The 26757-nt window shown below is 45.8% G+C and overlaps 1 protein-coding gene across 3 annotated transcripts in view; it reads left to right on the top strand.

The window, feature by feature from the left end:
* Positions 1-1445: 1445 nt before the first annotated feature.
* LOC138657426 (zinc finger protein 502-like) overlaps positions 1446-26757 on the top strand; it is a 59701-nt gene continuing 34389 nt past the window's right edge. Inside the window, exons 1-3 of one of the 3 annotated variants that reach the window (XM_069745208.1) lie at positions 1446-2853; positions 2933-3001; positions 10046-10198. The gene's annotated coding sequence lies outside the window, so the exon portion shown is untranslated. Of the gene's footprint in view, positions 2854-2932; positions 3002-10045; positions 10199-10795; positions 10953-26757 lie in introns of those variants that run through there. The other 2 variants (XM_069745209.1, XM_069745210.1) reach the window with 2 other exon arrangements.

Below are 26757 nucleotides of genomic sequence, written 5' to 3'. Positions count from 1 at the left end.
TAAGGGGCAGGAGTGTGGAGGATAAGAGGCCAGGAGTGTGGAGGATAGGGGGCCAGGAGTGTGGAGAATAAGGGGCAGAAGTTTGGAGGATAAGGAGCAGGAGTGTGGACGATAAGGGGCAGAAGTCAGGAGGATAAGGGGCAGGAGTCTGGAGAACAAGGGGCAAAAGTGAGGAGGATAAGGGGCAGAAGTCTGGAGGATAAGAGGCAGACGTCTGTGTGATAAGGGGCAGGAGTGTGGGGAATAAGGGGCGGGAGTGTGGGGAATAAGGGGCGGGAGTGTGGGGAATAAGGGGCGGGAGTGTGGGGAATAAGGGGCGGGAGTGTGGAGAATATAGGGCGGGAGTGTGGAGAATAAGAGGCGGGAGTGTGGAGAATAATGGGAGTGTGGAGGATAAGGGGCAGAAGTGTCTAGAATAAAGGGCAGCAGTGTGGAGGATAAGGGGCAGAAGTGAGGAGGATAAGGGGCATGAGTGTGGAGAATAATGGGCAGGAGTGTGGAGAATAAAGGGCAGGAGAGTGGAGGATAAGGGGCAGGAGTGTGGAGGATAAGGGGCAGGAGTGTGGAGGATACGGGGCATGAGTGTCGAGAATAAAGGGCAGGAGTGTGGAGGATAAGGGCCAGAAGTGTCGAGAATAAAGGGTAGAAGTGTGGAGGATATGGGGTAGAAGTGTGGAGGATAAGGGGCAGGCGTGTGGAGAATAAGGGCCGGGAGTGTGGATAATGAGGGGCCGGGAGTGTGGAGGATGAGGGGCAGGAGTGTGGAGAATAAGGGGCCGGGAGTGTGGAGGATGAGGGGCAGGAGTGTGGAGAATAAGGGGACGGAAGTGCGGAGGGTGAGGGGCGGAGTGTGGAGGATGAGGGGCAGGAGTGTGGAGAATAAGGGGATGGGAGTGTGGAGGGTGAGGGGCGGAGGATGAGGGGCAGGAGTGTGGAGAATGAGGGGCCGGGAGTGTGGAGAATAAGGGGCCGGGAGTGTGGAGGGTGAGGGTCGGAGTGTGGAGAATGAGGGGCCGGGAGTGTGGAGAGTGAGGGGCCGGGAGTGTGGAGGATGAGGGGCGGGAGTGTGGAGGGTGAGGGTCAGAGTGTGGAGAATGAGGGGCCGGGAGTGTGGAGAATGAGGGGCAGGAGTGTAGAGAATGAGGGGCCGGGAGTGTGGAGGGTGAGGGGCGGGAGTGTGGAGGATGAGGGGCAGGAGTGTGGAAAATAAGGGGATGGGAGTGTGGAGGGTAAGGGGCGGGAGTGTGGAGGGTGAGGGGTGGAGTGTGGAGGATGAGGGGCAGGAGTGTAGAGAATGAGGGGTCGGGAGTGTGGAGGGTGAGGGGCGGGAGTGTGGAGAATGAGGGGCTGGGAGTGTGGAGGGTGAGTGGTGGAGTGTGGAGAATGAGGGTCCAGGAGTGTGGAGGATGAGGGGCAGGAGGGTGAGGGGCGGAGTGTGGAGAATGAGGGTCCGGGAAAGTGGAGAATAAGGGGCCGGGAGTGTGGAGGATGAGGGGCAGCGCTGGGAGGAACTTCATGGATTTGTAAATACAATGTAACAACAGGTGGAATGTTTATAATTGTCAGTCACCATAGAAACAGTGACTAAAGGGTGAAAACACTGAAAAGGAAAAATGGAAAACCAAAACTTGTGTCAGGCCCAGAACTATTGACCACAACCATAGATATATACAGAGCTGTGAATAATGGCTGATAACAGAGAATAAGAAACCTGCACACACAACTAGGAGGGATGATCTGATCACATGACAGTGACATCACCACAGATCATTTGTACTAAATGTACAACTGGGGGTCTGTATGTGGGGGAGACAGGGCAAAAGCTTAGAACAAGAATGAATTTTCACCGCCACACAATAAGAGAAAAAAGAATGGATCTACCTGTGGCAATACATTTCTGTCTCCCGGATCATAACATTATGGACATGAAATTACTTGTATTAAAAGGTAACTTCAAATCTAAGAGAGACAGAAGAGTCCGGGAATATAAACTGATGACGACCTTTGACAGTCTTAATGCAGGAATGAATATGTCGCACGGATTTATGTCTTTTTACATCAACTAAGGAATTTGCCCTTCAGACTATGAGGGGTCATCACAACAGAGACCCTAATCAGAGGACAATAAAGCAATCCTTATCTAAGAACTGGTCCAATATTTATGGACATAACTGTTTATCACTTATGGTAATTCTGCCTCATGTCACCTGTCTTAGGCCGGTTTCACATTTGCGGTTGTGTCCGCAGCGTTTCTTCTGCAAATATCCACATGCGTTGTGTATTCCTATACTTAACATTAGGGACGCATGCGTCTGCGATCGGTTGCGTTTGGCCGCGTTTGACGATGTATGCGTCGTTTCGTCGTCTGCAGTTTGGCGCGGTAAACGCTACATGTAGTAATTTTAGAGGTGTCAATTTGCGACCTAGAAACGTATGCGGTCGATTGCGCAAGGAATGCGCCAAAAAAATGCATTGCTGTCTATGTGAACGCATGCGTTCACAAGCACATGCGTTTGCTTGCGTTCGTGAATGCATGCATTGCCCAAGAGAAAAACATGTCTAGACACTGGTAAGCCACCCCCCACATACAAGGTGATAAAGGGAGGGAGTGGACAGTTGCAGGTCACTACGCAGCAGACAGAGAAGCTTTCCAGACGCAGCAGACCAGACACAGGAAGGAATCTACACTCAGAACAATGTGAGTATATCCTAGCCAATGCCTTTATTTTCTATTTTCTGTCTCTACAGGTCCGGATTTCTGACATTTCTTTCTTTCTGCATGCATCAGAATGTCTTCTTCTGATGAGGAGCAACGGGGTCACGCGGCCTTCTGAAGTCGAACATGTCAGTGAAGTGAGTACTCACCTCCTCAGATTGGTAAGTATTCACTGTCACATCTACACATATGACAATTTTTTTTTTCATTTTTTAGAGCACTTCTACTGCGGCAGAGGCTGGGCAGGAGCAATGGACTCACATTCAGATGGCAAGGCAGCAGCGTGTAAGTATACCTGGCTGACTGTTTACTGTATCCTCACTTTAGTATTCTTGAATCTTCCTTTCTTTACATTCCTATTTCTTTACATTTTTCTTCTGGATTCCTTTTGTATCTTGACTTTCCTTACTCATGCCATTTCTCAGCCTTTGTTTTCTTTCTTTTCCTTATGTTAATGTATCCATCATTAATGTCTGTATTGAAGACCTCATAGAAAATGACCTCATCTCCCTGGTCCAGGAGCGAGTCCTGTTGTGGGACACCCGGGTCCCAGAGGGAACGCAGCTAGGGCGTATAATAGAATAGGCCGTGTCTATATCCTCTGGATTAGAAATGGAAATAGCTGTGGAGGATATCCACTTAATAAAACGTAACTTTTAATATATATATAAAAATAAAAAAACTCGGATCCTAACAAACACATATATAGACATTAAACAATGTGCTCAAGTGAATCAGTGCTCAAGATGAAAAATTGGAGCGGTCTTACCAATTAGACGGACAATGGAGTACTCCCTCACGCTTCTGTAAGGGGAGTGGTATCAAGAATAAGCCTTAGCCTTAGACTGGAGGGTAGGAGAAAGATGTATCACTGCTATCTTCCCTGTAAACCCCCCTAAGAGCTCCTGCCCTGACAAGGACAGGCCCCAAGTAAGTCCTGCTATGGACACCCACCAACCAAAAAAAGCAGAATAAATGCAATGTCTCTATTTCTCCCAACGCGTTTCAACTCCAATGAGGGAGAATCATCAGGGGAGTTAAATTCAATGTGAGGCAATAACCAGTGGGTCTGTTCAAATAGTCCAAGAAAAAAATTCAGTCACATGGAATCCATATAGGTCCATATAAAGTCCGTGTCCTTAAAGGATCCGCAGTGGCAAGGAATCCCAATACACAGTCCCCAGGTATCGACTGTGTCCGCAACTTGGAGTAAGTCCCTTCACACTGGCCAAAATGCTCCCCCTATATAGCCCCTAAATACCAGACAGCTGTATACAATTGTACCTTAATTAGAAGATCGGCGTTATACACCCGGTTCTGTCATCGCATGGTGGAGTAGCTCCGGCCGCCGTAGCGCTTATCACCGGAAGTGCCAGCGCTATTATGAGGACGTCATATCCGTCCACCATATTGGTGGAGCGCAGCGCTCCCATCAGCCGGTTCTCTCCTCGCATGGTGGAACAGTTTCAGCCGCTGTAGCGCCTGTAACCGGAAGTGTCGGCGCCATTTTGAGAGCATCATATCCGGTCACCATGTTAATGGAGCCCGGCATTCCCAGAAGCGGAGGCTGGGTGGAATAATTACGACAACATCGGCCTTATTTCAAAAGCGTCGTCTCTACCCACCATGCAGATGGCGTCCAGCGCTCCCATATGTTAGTAGCGGCAACGCCATATTAGAGGCGTCCTTTACGCTCACCAAAGTGTTGGAGCCTAGCACTCCCATCCGCTGGAGGTCATCAGCGTGTATATGATAAAGATTGATATTATCAACATCATAAATATCGGGTAAAGATGTACCTAAATACCCCTACATGTACTCAATCCACATATACCCGTGGAGAATGTAAATATACATCATCTTTTATATACCTATTGGTCATGAACCTTTGATACAACGATCCGTCTGCTGGTAGTTAGGGGGGAGGGGGCAGCCATACAGAGAAGGGTATGAGATAGGAAGCTGTTGTGAGTTCTGTTTTTGGGCTCCCTCTGGTGGTTACTGATGGTACTGGGTGACTTGTCTTTCCTGGGTCTCTGGGTTCCACCTGTTCCATCAGGATATGGGAGTTTCCTATTTAACCTGGCTTTGCTGGCATTTCCTCGCCGGTTATCAATGTATCCAGTGTGTCTTGTTACCTCTGCTCCCTGCTCCTAGAACCTTCTGGTCAAGCTAAGTTTGGATTTTCCTGTTTTGGTGTTTTGCTTTATTTGGTTTTTAGTCCAGCCTGCAGATATGTGATTATTTGCTGATGGTTGCTCTAGTGGGCTGAAATTGCTCCTCATGTACCATGAGTTGGCACATGAGTTCAAGTAATTTCAGGATGGTTTTTTGAAGGGTTTTTCGCTGACCGCGCAGTTCACTTTTGTATCCTCTGCTATCTAGCTTTAGCGGGCCTCATTTTGCTGAAACTGTTTTCATACTGCGTATGTGCTTTCCTCTCATTTCACCGTCATTATATGTGGGGGGCTGCTATTTCTGTGGGGAATTTCTCTGGAGGCAAGAGAGGTCTGTGTTTCTTCTAATAGGGGAAGTTAGATCTTCGGCTGGAGCGAGACGTCTAGGATCATCGTAGGCACGTTCCCCGGCTACTTTTATTTGTGTGTTAGGTTCAGGGTCGCGGTCAGCTCAGGTTCCATCGCCCTAGAGCTTGTTTGTATCTGTGCTTGTCCTTAAGTGATCCCCTGCCATTGGGATCATGACAGGAAGCACCCCAAGTAGGATAAAAGTTAGGTCCTAGAAGTGAAACCCCTCAAAGGCTTGATTGGAAAGAAAATCCCCAATAGGACCCCAATCTCTATAGCCACAAGGTTTCTAATAGGGAGGGACATTAGTCCCATACCTATATAATAAATTTCAAATATGACATATTTGTTTTCTTTGGCTGTTCCCTACAAGCAACAGGCCCAAAACAGCGCATGTAGTACATAAATGTCAAAGGTGATCAATCAGATATATGAGACCAAGACGTGGTGTAGGTAACATATATTCAAGGCCCATATCTACGAAGTAAGGAGTGACATAAATTAAACCAGCTGAACAGAGAAGAACCAGGGGTGAGGAGGAAGAAAAAAAGGAGGAAAAGGAACTATCTTGAGAAGAAAGTAGCGTATGGGGAAGTAATATTACAGGAAACATCCAAAGTTTATCTGATCGTTCAAACCTCTAGGGTAACAAGTATCCAAGGTAAATATCCAGTTTTCCTCTCTCTGGAGCAACAATCTGTCAAGATCCCCGCCTCTCACCGGCATGTCAATCCTGTCGATACCCATAAATCGTATGGCTCTGACATCTCCCCCATGCATACTGTTGACATGCTTTGCAACCGGGGTGTCTCTATGGTTTCGAATGTCACCTAAATGTTCCCCCACCCTCCTCCTGAATTCTCTTATTGTTTTCCCAACGTAGGTAATGCCACACTGACATAGAGCCCTGTATATGACTCCTGTACTCCTACAATTGACAAATTGCTTAAGTTTGAAAGTCTCCTGTGTATTCTCATTAAAAAACTCTTTACCCGTGCATATTGAGTCGCACGCTATACACCCTCTACATCTAAAGCATCCCGCTGGTCTCTGTGGGAGCCAAGTTGTTTTCCTGGGTGCACTAAAGTGACTATGTACCAGTCTGTCACCTAGTGTCTTTGCTCTACGGTATGTAATTATTGGTTCATTCCCCAGGGTGTCCCTCAAGTCCTCATCCATCTTGAGGATGTCCCAATGTCTTCTTACGATATTTTTGACTGACGACGCTCCATTATCATATGTGCAAATAATTCTCGTCACTTTTGTTGGTTCAATCTCCTCCCTTCGGGGTGTTAAGAGGCTCTCCCTATCTTGCTTATTAGCATGTTGAAATGCTTCCCGTAGGATCCGATCTGGGTACCCTCTGGTCCGAAATCTCTGTCTTAAATCATCGGCCATGATTTTAAAATCTCTCTTACTAGAACAATTACGTCGTAGTCGCAAATATTGGCCTTTTGGAATGCCTTTCTTTAGGGAGTATGGGTGGTTACTGTCCCATCTTAGTAACGAATTAGTTGCAGTGGGTTTCCTGTATATCGTGCTCTCTAGCCGGTCTCCTCCCTGTGATTTAGATATCAATACATCCAAGAAAGGTATCTGGTAATCCTGTATGTCAAAGGTAAATCTGAGACCCACATCATTATGATTAAGCAGCCCAATGAATTGACTGAACTCATCTCTAGTTCCCCTCCAGATAACAAAAATATCATCAATGTACCTGACCCATAAATCAATATGGGCCAGGTACTTGGTATGCAACTCTGAGAAGGCAATGCAATCCTCCCACCAGCCCAGGAACAAGTTTGCGTAGGTGGGCGCACAGGGATTCCCCATAGCGGTGCCCCTGAGCTGGTGGAAGGTCCTGCCATCAAAAGTAAAATAATTATTAGTGAGTACATATTCAAGGAGGGTTAGGATGAGCTTGTTGTGTGCATCAAACTGACAAGCCCTAGTTTTAAGAAAATGGTATACCCCCCAATCCCTTGTTCATGTGGGATTGAGGAGTACAGGGCCTCCACATCAATGCTGGCAAGCAAAGTATCTGGTTCAAGGGAAATGCCCTCCAGTTTACGGAGCAGATCCATCGTGTCCCTGATATAAGATGGGAGTGATACCACAAATGATCTGAGTACATCATCCAAATAGATGCCAATATTTTGTCCAATACTCCCTATACCGGACATGATGGATCTGCCCTTCAGGGGATCAATCCCCTTATGGACCTTTGGTAGGACATAAAAAGTGGCCATTACCGGATGACGAGGTAGAAGAAAGGATAATTCATCTTCACTAATCAGCATATCATCCTTTGCCTTTTTAAGAATAATCCCAAGGGTCCTGACACAATCACTAGTAGGGTTTGCAGTCACCCGTGTATATGTGGTACGATCATTTAGGAGGGACAGGCACAGATTCCTATATTTGTCCACATCCATCACGACCACATTTCCGCCCTTGTCGGAGGGCTTTAGAACAAGAGATGTATCCATTTCCAGATTACGCAGTGCTGCAATCTGTTCCCTAGTTAGATTATGTCTGGTTTGGTTCATCGCCTGTTTTTTGATATCAGTGATGCTTAGATTAAGAAAAACATCTATCGCGGATAAATCACCTCCTATTGGTGCCATTATTTTACTTGGATTTTTCAATCGAGTAAATGGACTCTGCCCATTGCTATTATCAGCTACGGTGTCTAGATCTGCCAGCAGGCGGACATCAGATAGCAAATCTTGTGGGATATTAAGGTCACCACACATTTTTTTTATCTTTTAGTTTAAAGAATTTGTGCCATCTTAGTTTTCGGACAAAAAGGTTGAGATCCTTAACCATATCAAAGATCTTAAAATCCGTACTTGGGACGAATGAGAGTCCTTTGGACAGTACTGCCATCTCTGCTGCAGTTAACTGTCTACTGGATAAATTTAGAACACAACATTGTCCTGCCATGACACACGCCCAATATCCGAATCAAAAAAGGCAGCAATTTGGTCCCGCATGTGACCAACTTCAGCTGCTGACCGCAGCGGGTGATGCTGGTAATCGGGCAGTGGGTGTGCAACTGGTTCATCCAGTTCAATGTTGGGTCACTCCTTAGCCATTATGTAATTGTGGAGAACCACACAGGTTTTGATCACCTCATCGACTGTCTCCATTTTTAGATTAATGGCTGATGCAAGAATGCGCCATTTTGAGACTAGAATCCCAAAGGTACACTCTACTGTTCTTCGGGCCCTGGTCAGTCTGTAGTTAAAAATCCTTTTAGTGTGGTTCAAGTCCCGACTGGAATATGGCTTCAGTAGGTTTTCACACATCTGAAAGGCCTCATCACCAACCATAACAAATGGCATCGGTGGACCTTGAGTGTTGGGGAGAGGTTGTGGCTGTGGAAAATTAAAATGTTTGCCATACACACGGCGGCCCATATCAGAATTCTTAAAAGTCTGGGAATCGTTGCCACGGCCAAAAGCTCCAATGTCCACGGCGATGAAGCGACATTCCGCATCGGCTATTGCCATGAGCACAACAGAAAAATATTTTTTGTAATTGAAGTACTCCGATCCTGTGCTAGCTAGTTTGATAATGCGATGTGCTTTCCATCCACCGCTCCCAAACAGTTGGGGAAATCACACACACTCCAGAATTTTTCCTCAATTCCAAGCCACATGTCCGCGGTGGGTACGGGTATAAACTTATCCCGGAGTACATTCCACAAAGCCCGACAGGTGTCCGCAACTATTCCGGACAGGGTGGATATTCCAAGCCGGTATTGGAAGTGGAGGGATAATAAACTCTCTCCGGTTGCCAGAAATCTGGAAGAAAATTAAAAAAAAAAAATTACAATCAATTCTATTTATGGTGTTGTTATGCTAAAGACATAAAGGAAAATACACAAAAAATACATGTCAGAACAGCCAAAATTTGGACTGTCATTGGTTTAGATTTGTAACGTACCTTAATGTAACCAGCAGACGTTCCTCTGGTGGAATCGCTGGCTGTCCTTTCGCCGTATGGCTCCTTGGACATGAGAAAGCAAATCCCGGAACGAGTCCTGCGACATCCTTGTATATTCCGGGAATTTCTCCGAGTTGGCATTAAGCTCACCATACAGTGTGTGATAGGCTCCACGTCTCTCACGTAATTCAATAATGGTGTGTCTCCAAAAACACCTACGCCGTCTCCTCCGTCTTTCTTGATTTCTGTCTTGCTCCCAAGCAAAAGCACAGGCAAGAAACAGCTTGATGCTTAAATCCAGGTTGAAATAAAAGCTCTCCATGCGAAGATCCATCATGACACAGGATACAGGAGCAAAATATGAAGATTTCAGCTGTTCAGGGGTCTATATATAGAGATCCCATAATACACGCCCTCTGTAGTCACATTGGCGGTGTCTGGTTATCTAGATTTTTCTCCTGTAAAATGTGTCACCATGCGTACAAAAAACACAAACGCAGGAAAAAACGCATTGAGAAGCATGCAAATGCGGCGTTTTTTTAACCGCATGCATTCCCGCATGCGTCTAAAAAGGGCCGCGTTTGTACGTGTTTCTATGCGGTTTTTCCTGTACTTGCGGATGCGGATTAAACGTTGCGGATTCTAACGCAAATGTGAAACTAGCCTTATCCATGTTTTTTTTTTTTTTCTGTGCTATGTTGTGTATAAATATGTGATTCTCCAGAATTTCTTTTAGTCTTTGCCTGATGAAGAGACGTATGTAGTCTCGAAAGCTGCAATTTGTTCCCATCTTTTCAGTTCGCCATTAAAAGGTATCAACCACTGAGGACTCTCAATTCTAAATATTTCACAGATCCTTCACGACTTCTGTCCTGAGCCCCGCCCCCTGATCACATGACGGTGACGTCACCACAGGTCCTTCAGCTCTCAGTGCAGCAGCTCTGTCCTGGTTGTGTGCAGCTCGTGTTCTCTGGTGTCAGCCAGCAGCAGATTTCCCGCCATTCTGGTGAGATTACAGGAGGGTTTGGTGGAGTTTTGGTTCTTTTCCGTTATGCAGCATCGTCAGTTCATCAGTCTCCTCTTTAACCCCTTCCAACCGGGCGATTTTCTGTTATATTTTCCTGTTACCTCCTGTTCCTCCCTGACTTTGTTATTTCCGTCCTCTGTACCTCACGCAGTTTTCTGCTGGTTGAGTCGTAGTTTTCAGTAACACCATTAATTGTATTATATTATTATTTATATAGCATCATTGATTCCATTGTCTGTACATGAGAAGGGGTTACATACAAAAACACAAATAGAAACTACAGTGAAGAAACTAATAGTGACAGGTACAGAGGGGAGAGGACCTGGCCTCACATTCTACAGGACAATGAGGAAGGAGACAGTAGCTGCTTTCAGCAACTCCGCTGTTGGGGAGGAGACGGCTCTGGTGTTGGGGAGGAGACAGCTCCAGTGTTGGGGAGGAGACAGCTCTGGTGTTGGGGAGGAGACAGCTCTGGTGTTGAGGAGGAGACGGCTCTGGTGTTGGGGAGGAGACGGCTCTGGTGTTGGGGAGGAGACAGCTCCAGTGTTGGGGAGGAGACAGCTCTGGTGTTGAGGAGGAGACGGCTCCGGTGTTGGGGAGGAGACAGCTCCAGTGTTGGGGAGGCGACAGCTCTGGTGTTGAGGAGAAGATGGCTCCGGTGTTGGGGAGCAGATGGCTCTGGTGTTGGGGAGGAGACAGCCCCGGTGTTGGGGAGGGGACAGCTCCAGTGCAGGTGAGGCGATTGCTCCGGTGTTGGTGAGGCTCCAGTGCAGGTGAGGCGATTGCTCCGGTGTTGGTGAGGCGATTGCTCCGGTGTTGGTGAGGCTCCAGTGCAGGTGAGGCGATTCCTCCGGTGTTGGTGAGGCGATTGCTCCGGTGTTGGTGAGGTGATGGCTCCGGTGTTGGGGAGTCGACAGCTCCGGTGTTGGTGAGGCGACTGCTCCGCTGCTGGTGAGGTGACGGCTCCGCTGCTGGTGAGGCAGCAGACTTCAGGTACAGGGGAAAGCGTGATGTGGTTTACTGTGATACATTGGTGAGATGAAGGAAAGATAAGTTCAGTTTTGTCTACTTTTGAGCTTTAGGAAGTGAAAGGAGAAGCAGGAGAATACGGCTGATAGACACTCTGGGATTCTGGACAGCAGAGAGATGACATTTCGCCAGAGACATAGATTTGAGTGTCATCAGTGTGTTTAGTGGTACTTGATGCCATGGGGCTTTGAGTTGCCCCAGGCCAAGGGTACAGATGGAGGAGATAAGAGGTCCCAAGACAGTGTTAAGGACTGACATGAATGGGAGTAGTTATATTGTAACCACTAGAGGCGGCACAAGCAGGTAGCGTCATCAGGATATAGCCAGAGGTCGGTACACAGAGTAGTATTAGGATCTTGAGGATAAGCAAGAATCGTAGTCAGGATATAGCCAGAGGTCAGTTCAAGGAGCAGTAGTAGGTTATTGAGGATAAGCAGCAGGTGGGAAGAAGCTAGACTAAAGTCTTGGAGCTCAATAATCTTGCAATGAAGGAAGTGCAGTGCCAGGTTTAAGTAGGTTGCTCAATGAGGAGATCACAAGGGTGAGCCAATCAGGAACTTGGCTTGGAGACATCAGTAAAAACACAGGTGCTAGTATTTGCTTTAGCAAGGAACTGTCCAGTGCACTGAATAGCTCAGAGGGGAGAGCTGCCGCCTTGTGCACAAGATCTGCTGGGTTTGAATCCTGGCAGTACTCCCCTCCTTCCAGGATGGCCTCTGGACATCTCAGGTGCTGGCTTCTCTGGATATCTCTGGTGAAAGACTCTTGTAAGCCTGGATGCATGGACGTTTGCCCTCCGGCTCCCATGAGTTATCTTCTGATCCATAATCCCTCCATTGCACCAAATATTGTAGTCTTCCTCTAAATATTCTACAGTCCAGAATTCAATCCACGATGTACTCTTCTTCTCCATGGACGTTTTCTGGTGGAGGAGGTGGCTGAGTCCTTCCTGGAAACGGGTTCTCACTGAATTGTTTGAGCAAGGATACGTGGAACATAGGGTGAATTTTCAGGCTATTAGAAAGTTTTAAACGGAAAGCAACTGGGTTAATTTGTGCAGAAGTTTGATAAGGCCCTGTGAGTTTTTGACCCAATTTAGAAGACGGTACGTTAGTTTTCAGATTTTTTTGTAGAAAGCCAAACCTTGTCACCGACCTGAAGGGTAGGAAGCGATTTGTGGTGTTTATCCGCTGTTTCTTTGTAATATTCTTGGGTCTTTTGTAACATCTCAATTAGTTCTTCCTGAGCTTTCTGTAACTTTGTAAGCCCATCAGTAAGAACAGGAACGGAAGTATTCAATGGAAGATTAGGAATAAATACCGGATACAAGCCATAGTTAGCAAAAAATGGGCTTTGGGATGTACTGGATGGGGCATGTATATGGATACACCTAAATAAAATGGGAATGGTTGGTGATATCAACTTCCTGTATGTGGCACATTAGTATATGGGAGGGGGAAAGCTTTTCAAGATGGGTGGTGACCATGGCGGCCATTTTGAAAGTGGCCATTTTGGATCCAACTTTATTTTTTCCAATGGGAAGAGGATCATGTGACACATCAAACGTATTGAGAATTTCACAAGAAAAACAATGGTGTGCTTGGTTTTAACATAGCTTTATTCTTTCATGAGTTGTTTAAAAGTTTCTCTTTGTTTACAGCCATTGACATGTCGCAGAGGTTAACACGTGAGGAGCGGATAGAAATTGTGTTGATGTATGGAGAGCGCAGTACCGGGGTCATTGCAGCAGATTTCAATGCAAGACACCCTACGCAAGAAAACTGTCACCATTCCCATATTTAGGTGTATCCATATTAATAGCTCACCCAAAAAAGTTTACCTCATCACTGAACATAATGTTCTGTGGACACCGAGGATCCTGCTCCATTTTTTGTTTTACCCATTCTGCAAATTCAGCACGCCAATCTGGCATCAGTCGAATATCTCTTCGGAGGATATTAGCTACTCACAAATGGCACCTTACAAAATCCAGCTGCTGCATCATCTCAACGAGGATGACCCAGATCAGCGTGCTAAATTTGCAGAATTGGGCAATGAAGGAATCTCACAATGAATAATCTCGCAATGAAGGAAGTGTAGTGCCAGGTTAAAGTATGGTTCTCAATCAGGATATCACAGGGTGAACCAATCAGGGTGGAGACCATCAAGAAGAACACAGGTACTAGTATCTGATTTCACAAGGAACTGATCCTTGAGGAACTTCGACAGAGACAGGATGGGATGAAGAGGTAGTGTGGGAGGGGGAGACGCTAAATGTGCAGTTAGAGAGGTATGAGGAGATCCAGTAGAGGGCGAGGTCTATTGTACCAAGGGAAGAAAGGATCAGTAGTAGGAGGGAGTGGTCGACTGTGTCGCAGGCAGAGGACAGATCTGTAAGTAATTGATCATTTTGATAAGGGCAGTTTCAGTGGAATGGTGGTGGTGGTGGAGGAAGCCGGATTGAAGGTTGTCAAACAGTAGGTTATATGAGAGGTTGGAGGAAACTATGGTGTGGACATGCTTTTCGAGGAGTTTGGAGGTGAATGGTAGCAGTGATAGAGGTCGGGTCAAGAGATGGCTTATTCAGAATAGGTATAATTGTGGTTTGTTTGAAAGCTGAAGGGAAGGTACCTGCAGTTAGTGATAAGTTGAAGACATGGGTTAGGGCTGGAATAAGTGTGGTGGAAGATAGGTCTAAGGTATGTCCATCTATTTGGGTGGCCTTAGAGGACCACTCAGAGAGACCAAAGGATGAGGCAAGTGACAGGACTTTAGAGGCTGCTGACTGGCTGATGTCAGTGAGGATGTTGAAGTCTCCCATGGCCGGACTGTCAGCAGAGGGAAATTGTAGAAGCCAGGTGGAGAAGTGGTCAATAAAGGTAATGGCCTGTCCTGGAGGTCGGTCTATAACAGCCACTTGGAGGTTGGAGGGAGAATGGATACAGATAGAATGCACTTCAAGAATTGGGAGGCTAGGGAGAAGACCCACTCTTCCACCATGTCTGTTGCTAGGGCAAGGAGTGTGGGTAAAGTGAAGGCCACCATAACAGAGCATCAGGAAAGGCCGTGTGCCAGCCATGTTTTGGTGAGGCCGAGGAAGGATAGGTTGCGAGAGGTAAAGAGGTCATGAATGACATGGAGCTTATTGCAGATGTAATGTTAGCTCAAAAGCTCTCCAGAGAGAGGCGGTGGATTGTGGGACAGGGGAAAGGGTTTTATATATGAGGGGTTGGTGAGCAGTGATAGGAGGGAGAAATAATGAGGGTTATTAGCTGCTTGGTTCCATGATTAGGAGATATGTTACCAGCTGTGAGGAGAAACAAAGAGAGAGCAAGCAAATAGAATGAGAGAAGGTGGCTTGTTTTGTGATTCTGTAGGAGATATGTGAGATTGAGGAGCAAGTCAGCAGATGAAGTCAGTGCGGAAGGTAAGACGGAGGGCTAGATAAATATTGGTTTGGAGAGTGAGGGGGTTTGAGGATAGCAAAGAAGTATAAAGGTACCTTCACACTCAGCGACGCTGCAGCGATACCGACAACGATGTCGATCGCTGCAGCGTCGCTGTTTGGTCGCTGGAGAGCTGTCACACAGACAGCTCTCCAGCGACCAACGATGCCGGTAACCAGGGTAAATATCGGGTTACTAAGCGCAGGGCCGCGCTTAGTAACCCGATGTTTACCCTGGTTACCATCGTAAAAGTAAAAAAAACAAACACTACATACTTACCTTCCGCTGTCTGTCCCCGGCACTCTGCTTTCCTGCACTGACTGTGAGCACAGCGGCCAGAAAGCAGAGCGGTGACGTCACCGCTCTGCTTTCCGGCTGGCCGGCGCTCACAACCAGTACAGAGAAGCACAGCGCCGGGGACAGACAGCGGAAGGTAAGTATGTAGTGTTTGTTTTTTTTACTTTTACGATGGTAACCAGGGTAGACATCGGGTTACTAAGCGCGGCACTGCGCTTAGTAACCCGATGTTTACCCTGGTTACCAGTGAAGACATCGCTGAATCGGCGTCACGCCGATTCAGCGATGTCTGCAGGGAGTCCAGCGACGAAATAAAGTTCTGGACTTTCTGCAGCGACCAGCGACATCACAGCAGGATCCTGATCGCTGCTGCGTGTCAAACTGAACGATATCGCTAGCGAGGACGCTGCAATGTCACGGATCGCTAGCGATATCGTTCAGTGTGACGGTACCTTAAGGATTAGCGGCGATATAACTGTTAAGGCATAAATAAGCATGGTGGAAGTGTTAGTGGGAAAACTGAAGTGGTGGAGACAGTCAGCAAACAGTTGTGGTTCTTACCTTCTGGTCATTTCTGGTATATTTCTGATGTGCACTTAAAAAGCTGTGCTTTAAGATGCTGCACAAAGAGACCTTACCATGTCCTGAAAACAAGAATACATTTCCAAAAATCGGTGGGAGATTGTGCAGAAACCCTACAATCCTGCTGTTGTGTTTTTTGGTTTATGTTTTTACAGAGTTCATTGTAAGATCTGCCTGGTGATACGATTTTCCACATCAGTTATGACAACATCAAACATTCTTTTTTACTGAATTTACTGATAAGATTAATTCGTTTTAGACTTTGATAGATCAGACTTGTACATACACAGCAATATCACATACATTTTCATTTTTCTATTTATTGAGGGAGATTAGAATTTTTAGTTTTTTGGTTTTTTTAAAAACTTTTTTTACTTTATTTGCTAGTTCCCATAGGAAACTTGAACCTGTGATTATTCCATCCATTGTACTATATACTCTATATATACTGCAATACCAGAAGCTTCGCATTTACAGCCAAGTATGTTTTGCTTTCGAACAAGGCCGCTGGTCCAGTTCTTCCCATCTTCCATAGTTAAACACTGGGGAGTTGCAATCATGTTTCTTAGATTCATCTTGGACTCCGTCTTGTAGATGTGATCGGAGCCTTAGTTACAGGATCCATCGGTCGTGGTCGGTGACATCTTGTAGATGTGATCAGAGCCTTAGTTACAGGATCCATCTGTCGTGGTCGGTGACGTCTTGTAGATGTGATCGGAGCCTTAGTTACAGGATCTATCGGTCGGTGACGTCTTGTAGATGTGATCAGAGCCTTAGTTACAGGATCCATTGGTCGTGGTCGGTGATGTCTTGTAGATGTGATTGGAGCCTTAGTTACAGGATCCATCGGTCGTGGTCGGTGACGTCTTGTAGATATGATCGGAGCCTTAGTTACAGGATCCATCGGTCGTGGTCGGTGACGTCTTGTAGATGTGATTGGAGCCTTAGTTACAGGATCTATCGGTCGGTGACGTCTTGTAGATGTGATCGGAGCCTTAGTTACAGGATCCATCGGTCGTGGTCGGTGACGTCTTGTAGATGTGATTGGAGCCTTAGTTACAGGATCCATCGGTCGTGGTCGGTGACGTCTTGTAGATGTGATCGGAGCCTTAGTTACAGGATCCATCGGTCGTGGTCGGTGACGTCTTGTAGATGTGATCGAAGCCTTAGTTACAGGATCCATCGGTCGTGGTCGGTGACGTCTTGTAGATGTGATCAGAGCCTTAGTTACAGGATCCATCGGTCGTGATCGGTGACGTCGTGTAGATGTGATCGGAGCCTTAGTTACAGGATCCATCGGTCGTTGTCGGTGACATCTTGTAAATGTGATCGGAGCCTTAGTTACAGGATCCATCGGTCGGGGTCGGTGACGTCTTGTAGATGTGATCGGAGCCTTAGTTACAGGATCCATCGGTCGTGGTCGGTGACATCTTGTAGATGTGATCGGAGCCTTAGTTACAGGATCCATCGGTCGTGGTCGGTAACGTCTTGTAGATGTGATCGGAGCCTTAGTTACAGGATCCATCGGTCGTGGTCGGTGACGTCTTGTGGATGTGATCGGAGCCTTAGTTACAGGATCCATCGGTCGTGGTCGGTGACGTCTTGTGGATGTGATCGGAGCCTTAGTTACAGAATCCATCTGTCGTGGTCGGTGACGTCTTGTAGATGTGATCGGAGCCTTAGTTACAGGATCTATCGGTCGGTGACGTCTTGTAGATGTGATCAGAGCCTTAGTTACAGGATCCATTGGTCGTGGTCGGTGATGTCTTGTAGATGTGATTGGAGCCTTAGTTACAGGATCCATCGGTCGTGGTCGGTGACGTCTTGTAGATGTGATCGGAGCCTTAGTTACAGGATCCATCGGTCGTGGTCGGTGACGTCTTGTAGATGTGATTGGAGCGTTAGTTACAGGATCTATCGGTCGGTGACGTCTTGTAGATGTGATCGGAGCCTTAGTTACAGGATCCATCGGTCGTGGTCGGTGACGTCTTGTAGATGTGATCGAAGCCTTAGTTACAGGATCCATCGGTCGTGGTCGGTGACGTCTTGTAGATGTGATCGAAGCCTTAGTTACAGGATCCATCGGTCGTGGTCGGTGACGTCTTGTAGATGTGATCAGAGCCTTAGTTACAGGATCCATCGGTCGTGATCGGTGACGTCGTGTAGATGTGATCGGAGCCTTAGTTACAGGATCCATCGGTCGTTGTCGGTGACATCTTGTAAATGTGATCGGAGCCTTAGTTACAGGATCCATCGGTCGGGGTCGGTAACGTCTTGTAGATGTGATCGGAGCCTTAGTTACAGGATCCATCGGTCGTGGTCGGTGACGTCTTGTAGATGTGATCGGAGCCTTAGTTACAGGATCCATCGGTCGTGGTCGGTGACGTCTTGTAGATGTGATCGGAGCCTTAGTTACAGGATCCATAGGTCGTGGTCGGTGACGTCTTGTAGATGTGATAGAAGCCTTAGTTACAGGATCCATCAGTCGTGATTAGCTTTTTTTTTTAAAACATGTGATTAGAGCCTTAGTTCTTCGGTCTTGGTTGGGGTCATCTTGTAGATGTGATCGGAGCCTTAGTTACAGGATCCATCGATTGGTGGTTGGTGATGTCTTGTAGATGTGATCGGACAATAGTAGCAATTGGATACGATAAAACTTGACTTTTATTCACTAATATTAAAAAGTACTAAATAAATGCGACATATATACCAAAACAAAAAAAAATATGTACACGGAGGAAAGGGACCAAGGTGAGGAAGTGCCCTATACCCTAACACAGAAGGGAAGACAAACATAAACACAAATATAAAATGACAGTACTGTTTTTAAGTTGGACTGGTAATGTACCAGCAACCAATGGTAGTGCAGCAAAACTACACTATTGAAATGCAATAGGGGAGCACTATACCTCCTAATCCCTATGGAGAGAATGCATATATTAAATCAAAAGAATAATGCATCATAAGACTATCTACCATAAGGGATAACAAGATGTGGACTGATATCTACTAATTCCTCTATGCAGGCTAATGTCAAGACATGCATATATCAAAACCACTCGGAGGATACCTGGAGGGAATCAAGTTACAGCCCGCAGTGTTATATCAGGAGACTTATTTATAAAAAATGTGAGGACAGCATAAATCACTGATGCGGGTCCATAGCTTGTAATGTCACACCTGGGGACTGAACCGCTATATTGTGCTTGTGTGCGTCCCAATTATAAACCATACCACACAGTACTGTCAATTAGTAGCAGCATAGCAAAGGGGCTTCAAAGCCAACATTATGACAAATGCACAGTAGTCCGAATTCTTGTAAACATGGAACCATCCTGCCCCCTATAATATTGGTGGGCGTTCCCTTACAGTAGAACTACAGATGCTAAAAATAGCTTAAATGTGTGTACATCATTAACATTGGTCCAAACCAGCAACCAATGTGTGCACTGAATATTCCCAAATGATGGGTAGATCTCACCAAAGATATTGGAGAAGTTCCTGACTGTCTGGAGTTCTCCCGTAATGGTGAAGCAAAACTGGAAGCCCCGGCTATGGACAGCGTCTCCCGACGCGTTTCTTCCTTACGGAGTCATCAGGGGAGTTAAAAGACCTGTACTTGCCGCTATCGTCGGTCTCCCCCCTTCTGTGCCGCTTTATACCTTCAGATTTCTGGCGTGTCTAAGAGGCTCCGCCCCCGGCGTGTGACGCGTGCCTGGTTCAAAGGAGCACTTCCGGTATGCTCGGAACATTTATCTACATAGAAGAACGCAAGCATCCCAGGGAGGTGGAACGCAAGCGCTCCCCTCCATCAGGTACTGGCGCTTATGAGGGTCATTCTATTAACCCTTTCCATACCGAAAAGACTAGGAATGCATAGTGCGCTACTGAACGCATCAGAGCGCACTGCAAACCAATAGAAAGACACATGCAAAGACCAAGAAGTCTGAATGTGAATAACAGACATTTATGCATGGGCCCAACACTCAAATAAAAAACGAATATAATTCATGTTCGCTTCGTCCTTTATCACCTATGGCATGATACAGGTTTAACTCAACCATCCATATAGTAGACACAAAAAAATGTTCTCATTGGCGTGAGTGCGCTGTTACAATTATACACGAGACAATATATATATATATATATATATATATATATATATATATATATATATATATCCCAGGCACTAATTAGTATGGCCCCTTTTACATATAAATACATCCTCTTTTTAAAATTCTGAGCCACCACTCCATTTGTCTCGTGTATAATTGTAACAGCGCACTCACGCCAATGAGAACATTTTTTTGTGTCTACTATATGGATGGTTGAGTTAAACCTGTATCATGCCATAGGTGATAGATAAAGGACGAAGCGAACATGAATTATATTCGTTTTTTATTTGAGTGTTGGGCCCATGCATAAATGTCTGTTATTCACATTCAGACGACTTGGTCTTTGCATGTGTCTTTCTATTGGTTTGCAGTGCGCTCTGATGCGTTCAGTAGCGCACTATGCATTCCTAGTCTTTTCGGTATGGAAAGGGTTAATAGAATGACCCTCATAAGCGCCAGTACCTGATGGAGGGGAGCGCTTGCGTTCCACCTCCCTGGGATGCTTGCGTTCTTCTATGTAGATAAATGTTCCGAGCATACCGGAAGTGCTCCTTTGAACCAGGCACGCGTCACACGCCGGGGGCGGAGCCTCTTAGACGCGCCAGAAATCTGAAGGTATAAAGCGGCAAAGAAGGGGGGAGACCGACGATAGCGGCAAGTACAGGTCTTTTAACTCCCCTGATGACTCCGTAAGGAAGAAACGCGTCGGGAGACGCTGTCCATAGCCGGGGCTTCCAGTTTTGCTTCACCATTACGGGAGAACTCCAGACAGTCAGGAACTTCTCCAATATCTTTGGTGAGATCTACCCATCATTTGGGAATATTCAGTGCACACATTGGTTGCTGGTTTGGACCAATGTTAATGATGTACACACATTTAAGCTATTTTTAGCATCTGTAGTTCTACTGTAAGGGAACGCCCACCAATATTATAGGGGGCAGGATGGTTCCATGTTTACAAGAATTCGGACTACTGTGCATTTGTCATAATGTTGGCTTTGAAGCCCCTTTGCTATGCTGCTACTAATTGACAGTACTGTGTGGTATGGTTTATAATTGGGACGCACACAAGCACAATATAGCGGTTCAGTCCCCAGGTGTGACATTACAAGCTATGGACCCGCATCAGTGATTTATGCTGTCCTCACATTTTTTATAAATAAGTCTCCTGATATAACACTGCGGGCTGTAACTTGATTCCCTCCAGGTATCCTCCGAGTGGTTTTGATATATGCATGTCTTGACATTAGCCTGCATAGAGGAATTAGTAGATATCAGTCCACATCTTGTTATCCCTTATGGTAGATAGTCTTATGATGCATTATTCTTTTGATTTAATATATGCATTCTCTCCATAGGGATTAGGAGGTATAGTGCTCCCCTATTGCATTTCAATAGTGTAGTTTTGCTGCACTACCATTGGTTGCTGGTACATTACCAGTCCAACTTAAAAACAGTACTGTCATTTTATATTTGTGTTTATGTTTGTCTTCCCTTCTGTGTTAGGCCGGCTTCACACTTGCGAGTTTTACGGACGTAAGAGCGCAGAAACTACGTCCGTAAAACTCGCAAAAAATACGGCACAATTATTCTCTATGCCCCTGCTCCTATCTGCCGTATTTTACTGATCAGTATTATACGGCTTTCTACGGCCGTACAAAATCGCAGCATGCTGCGTTTGTCACCGTACTGCGCAAGAAATACGCCAATGAAAGTCTATGGAAGCGTGAAAAATACGGATCACACACGGACCAGCAGTGTGACTTGCGAGAAATACGCAGCGCTGTTAGAGAGAAAAGCCGGTAATTCAGTGCGGTGTACAGTAAAATCACACTGACAGCTTACAGTAGAATAGGTAGAATAAATGTGTACACATAGAATAGGTATATATATATATATGTCAGTGAGACACATATATGTATATATATTACTATTTATTCCAGCGCTATACAGCTTGAAAGCCGGTAATTCAATTACCGGCTTTTTCCTTCTCCTTCCTAAAACCCGACATGATTTGAGACATGTTTTACATACAGTAAACCATGTCTTCTCTCCATTTTTTTTGCAGATTCCACACTACTAATGTCAGTAGTGTGTATCTGCAAAATTTGGCCGTTCTAGCTCTTAAAATAAAGGGTTAAATGGCGGAAAAAATTGGCGTGGGCTCCCGCGCAATTTTCTCCGCCAGAGTAGTAAAGCCAGTGACTGAGGGCAGATATTAATAGCCTGGAGAGGGTCCATGGTTATTGGCCCCCCCCCGGCTAAAAATATCTGCCCCCAGCCACCCCAGAAAAGGCACATCTGGAAGATGCGCCTATTCTGGCACTTGGCCACTCTCTTCCCATTCCCGTGTAGCGGTGGGATATGGGGTAATGAAGGGTTAAAGCTCCCAGGCTTTCTAGGCAAGTTCCCACGATCTATAAACAGCCAGCAGAGGGCGCCTCACCGCAAATGAAGCTAAATATAGCTCATTGATCTACATTTAGACTCATTCCCCGGGGTTTTGCAGCGAGGAGCAGCCTGCATTAGCAAAGCTCCTTGCTGCAAAATGTTTTAACCCCTTCAGAAGGATTTACATCGTTGGACGTTACAGATCTGCGGAGGGTAAGTATATTGTTGGTTTATTATGTTTTTTTACTTACAGAACGAGGGTCTTCAGTGATTGGATTGGGCGTAGAATAAAATACTCCAACAACCATTGTTTTTATTTCATTAAAATAATTTTAAATAATGTGTTTGTGTTTTATTTAACCCTTTCATTCAATTGGATTAATAATGGATAGGTGTCATAATTGACGCCTCTCCATTATTAATTTGGCTTAATGTCACCTTACAATAGCAAGGTGGCATTAACCCTTCATTACCCCATATCCCACCGCTACACGGGAATGGGAAGAGAGTGGCCAAGTGCCAGAATAGGCGCATCTTCCAGATGTGCCTTTTCTGGGGTGGCTGGGGGCAGATGTTTTTAGCCAGGGGGGGGCCAATAACCATGGACCCTCTCCAGGCTATTAATATCTGCCCTCAGTCACTGGCTTTACTACTCTGGCGGAGAAAATTGCGCGGGAGCCGACGCCAATTTTTTCCGCCATTTAACCCTTTATTTTAAGAGCTAGAACGGCCAAATTTTGCAGATACAGACTACTGACATTAGTAGTGTGGAATCTGCAAAAAAAATGGAGAGAAGACATGGTTTACTGTATGTAAACCATGTCTCAAATCATGTCGGGTTTTAGGAAGGAGAAAGAAAAAGCCGGTAATTGAATTACCGGCTTAGCGGTATGTTGGTTTTGCAAGCCTGCGAGAAAACCACGCAGTACGGATGCCATACGGATTACATACGGAGGATGCCATGCGCAAAAAACGCTGACACACCCTGCCTACGGAGGAGCTACGGACCACTATTTTCGGGACATTTCAGCGTATTACGGCCGTAATATACGGACCGTATTTTCATACGCTGAGTGTGAAGCCGGCCTTAGGGTATAGGGCACTTCCTCACCTTGGTCCCTTTCCTCCGTGTACATATTTTTTTTTGTTTTGGTATATATGTCGCATTTATTTAGTACTTTTTAATATTAGTGAATAAAAGTCAAGTTTTATCGTATCCAATTGCTACTATTGTTCAAGTGTTACTTTTTGGATTATTCACCCTGCTGATACATAGATGTGATCGGAGCCTTAGGCTAGGTTCCCATTGCGTTAATGGGACTGCGCTAACGGACAGCGTTGCACGGCGAAATTAACACCGTGCAACGCGTCCGTTAGCGTGCCCATTAACAGCAATGGGGATGCGCATCACTAGCGCGTGCCATTTTCGGCACGCGCTAGCGATGTGCCGGTGTTTTGTGGCGCGCCGCGGACGCTGCTTGCAGCGTCCGAGGCGTGCCCTCGGTCCGTTCCCCGCTCTCGCAGATCGGAGGTCTGCGAGAGCGGGGACGTTTAACGTGACCCCTTTACAACACATTGCGTTAGGGCAATCCGCTAGCGCTAGGCGCTAAACGGATTGCACTAACGCAATCTGAACCTAGCCTTAGTTACAGGATCCAACGGTCGTGGTCAGTGACTTCTTGTAGATGTGATTGGAGCCTTAGTTACAGGATCCATCGGTCGTGGTCGGTGACGTATTGTAGATGTGATCGGAGCCTTAGTTACAGGATCCATCGGTCGTGGTCGGTGACGTCTTGTAGATGTGATCGGAGCCTTAGTTCCAGGATCCATCGTTCGTGGTCGGTGACGTCTTGTAGATGTGATCGGAGCCTTAGTTACAAGATCCATCGGTCGTGGTCGGTGACATCTTGTAGATGTGATCGGAGCCTTAGTTACAGGATCCATCGGTCGTGGTCGGTGACGTCTTGTAGATGTGATCGGAGCCTTAGTTACAGGATCCAACGGTCGTGGTCAGTGGCTTCTTGTAGATGTGATCGAAGCCTTAGTTACAGGATCCATCGGTCGTGGTCGGTGACGTCTTGTAGATGTGATCGGAGCCTTAGTTACAGGATCCATCGGTCGTGGTCGGTGACGTCTTGTAGATGTGATTGGAGCCTTAGTTACAGGATCCATCGGTCGTGGTCGGTGACGTCTTGTAGATGAGATCGGAGCCTTAGTTACAGGATCCTACGGTCGTGGTCAGTGACGTCTTGTAGATGTAATCGGAGCCTTAGTTACAGGATCCATCGGTCGTGGTCGGTGACGTCTTGTAGATGAGATCGGAGCCTTAGTTACAGGATCCATCGGTCGTGGTCGGTGACGTCTTGTAGATGTGATCGGAGTCTTAGTTACAGGATCCATCGGTCGTGGTCTGTGACGTCTTGTAGATGTGATCAGAGCCTTAGTTACAGGATCCATCGGTTGTGGTTGGTGATGTCTTGTAGATGTGACCGGATCCTTAGTTACAGGATCCAACGGTCGTGGTTGGTGACGTCTTGTAGATGAGATCGGTGCCTTAGTTACAGGATCCATCAGTCGTGGTTGGTGACGTCTTGTAGATGTGACCGGATCCTTAGTTACAGGATCCATCGGTCGTGGTTGGTGATGTCTTGTAGATGGTATCAAAGTCTTAGTTACAGGATCCATCGGTTGTGGTTGGTGACGTCTTGTAGATGTGATCGGAGCCTTAGTTACAGGATCCATCGGTCGTGGTTGGTGATGTCTTGTAGATGTGATCGAAGTCTTAGTTACAGGATCCATCGGTCGTGGTTGGTGATGTCTTGTAGATGTGATCGGAGCCTTAGTTACAGGATCCATCGGTCGTGGTCTGTGACGTCTTGTAGATGTGATCGGAGCCTTAGTTGCAGGATCCATCGGTTGTGGTTGGTGATGTCTTGTAGATGTGACCGGATCCTTAGTTACAGCATCCAACGGTCGTGGTTGGTGACGTCTTGTAGATGTGACCGAATCCTTAGTTACACGATCCAACGGTCGTGGTTGGTGGCGTCTTGTAGATGTGATGTTACAGGGTCCACTGGCTGGAGATGGTGTCCAGCAGAACATTAGTTCAAGATCTGTCTACTGACATAATTTGAAGTCTGGTAGATGTCTTTATGTTTACAGATAATTTAATTGTTTATAAATTAACCCCTTAGTGACCAAGCCAAATTTTTGAAATCTGACCAGTGTCACTTTTTGTAGTACTAACTCTGCAACGCTTCAACAAATCCTAGTGATTTTGAGATTTTTTTTCGTGACACATTATACTTTATGATAATGGTAAATTTTGTTCAACATTTATTGTGTTTATTTATAAAAAATATCAAAAATTTTAGAAAAATGTTAAAAAATTAGCAATTTTCTAAATTTGAATGATTATCCCTTTAATCCAGATAGTCATACAACAGCAAACCATTAATAAATAACATTTCCCACATGTCTGCTTTACATCAGCACCATTTGTAAAATGTTATTTTATTTTGTTAGCATTTTAGGAGGTTTAAAAATGTAGCAACAATTTTTCATTTTTTCAAAGAAATTTACAAAATTTATTTTTTTAGGGACTTATCCATGTTTGAAGTGACTTTAGGGGTCTCATATATTGGGAAACCCCCAAACGTGATACCATTTTAAAAACAGCACCCCTAAACATATTGAAAACTGCTGTCAGGTAGTTTATTAACCCATCAGGTGCTTTACAGGAATTAATGCAAAGTGGCATGACAGAAATGAAAATGTGTATTTTTACCACCTAAATGTTGCTAACTTCTAAACAGATTACTACAGCCGTCAGACTCTAAGGCCACTATTTGGTCATGAATTGCCATGGCAAACATCAGTACAACAAAATCATGATCTGAGGGCACCAATTGTGACAAAGAAGAAGCCCCCACACACTGTTAACCATTTATAATGATGTACTCACTATTGACAGCAGCATCTAAGGGGTTAAACAGATTTAGATGGTGCAAATACTGATCGTGGCTGGTACAGCAAGTTGTCAGCTATAGTGTACAACCGACAGATGCTGGATTGTCATCTGTATGGGGAGGCTATTCTCTTATATCTCAGGTCAGTTAAAAGACGTATTGGCGGTCATTAAGGGGTTAAGGTGGCTGCTGAACACATAGTGGATGGGAGATATGTATCACAGATTATATGTATAAAATGAGATTGTCAGTTGACCTCCTCCCCTGGATAATGTGTCCTCCAGGCTGCACGGATCCACTGGGTGAAAGTTGATATGCATCAAATAGTTACCATCCAGCGCTTCTTTGGACAAATGATCCCAGGAAATCCAGGGTTTCTTAAAGGGACCCTGCTTTTTCAATATGAGATAAAAATATGGTTTAATAGGGCCTGAGCTCAGCTTTACATCAGTACCTTTTATATCCCCCGATTCCCCGCCTTTGCTGCGAAAATACCTTAGTAATCTCTCCATTTTCGTATGTCAATCACCCCAGTCCGATGGGCGGGGCCTAATCGCTGTCTCTCCCCCCGCTCTTTGGTGTGTCAGACGTAACTAGATCTGTGAATAGCACAGATCGCGGTCAGTTTCTGCGGTTGCGCATTGAATTGGCGTCTCGCTCGTGCGCAGTATGCTTTGACCAACTGTGGGCAAAGCATGCAATCAGTATTG

This window comes from Ranitomeya imitator, chromosome 1 (genome assembly GCF_032444005.1).
Source record: "Ranitomeya imitator isolate aRanImi1 chromosome 1, aRanImi1.pri, whole genome shotgun sequence".
In the NCBI taxonomy this organism is placed as follows: domain Eukaryota; kingdom Metazoa; phylum Chordata; class Amphibia; order Anura; family Dendrobatidae; genus Ranitomeya; species Ranitomeya imitator.
This window is presented reverse-complemented; position numbering and strand designations above follow the sequence as displayed.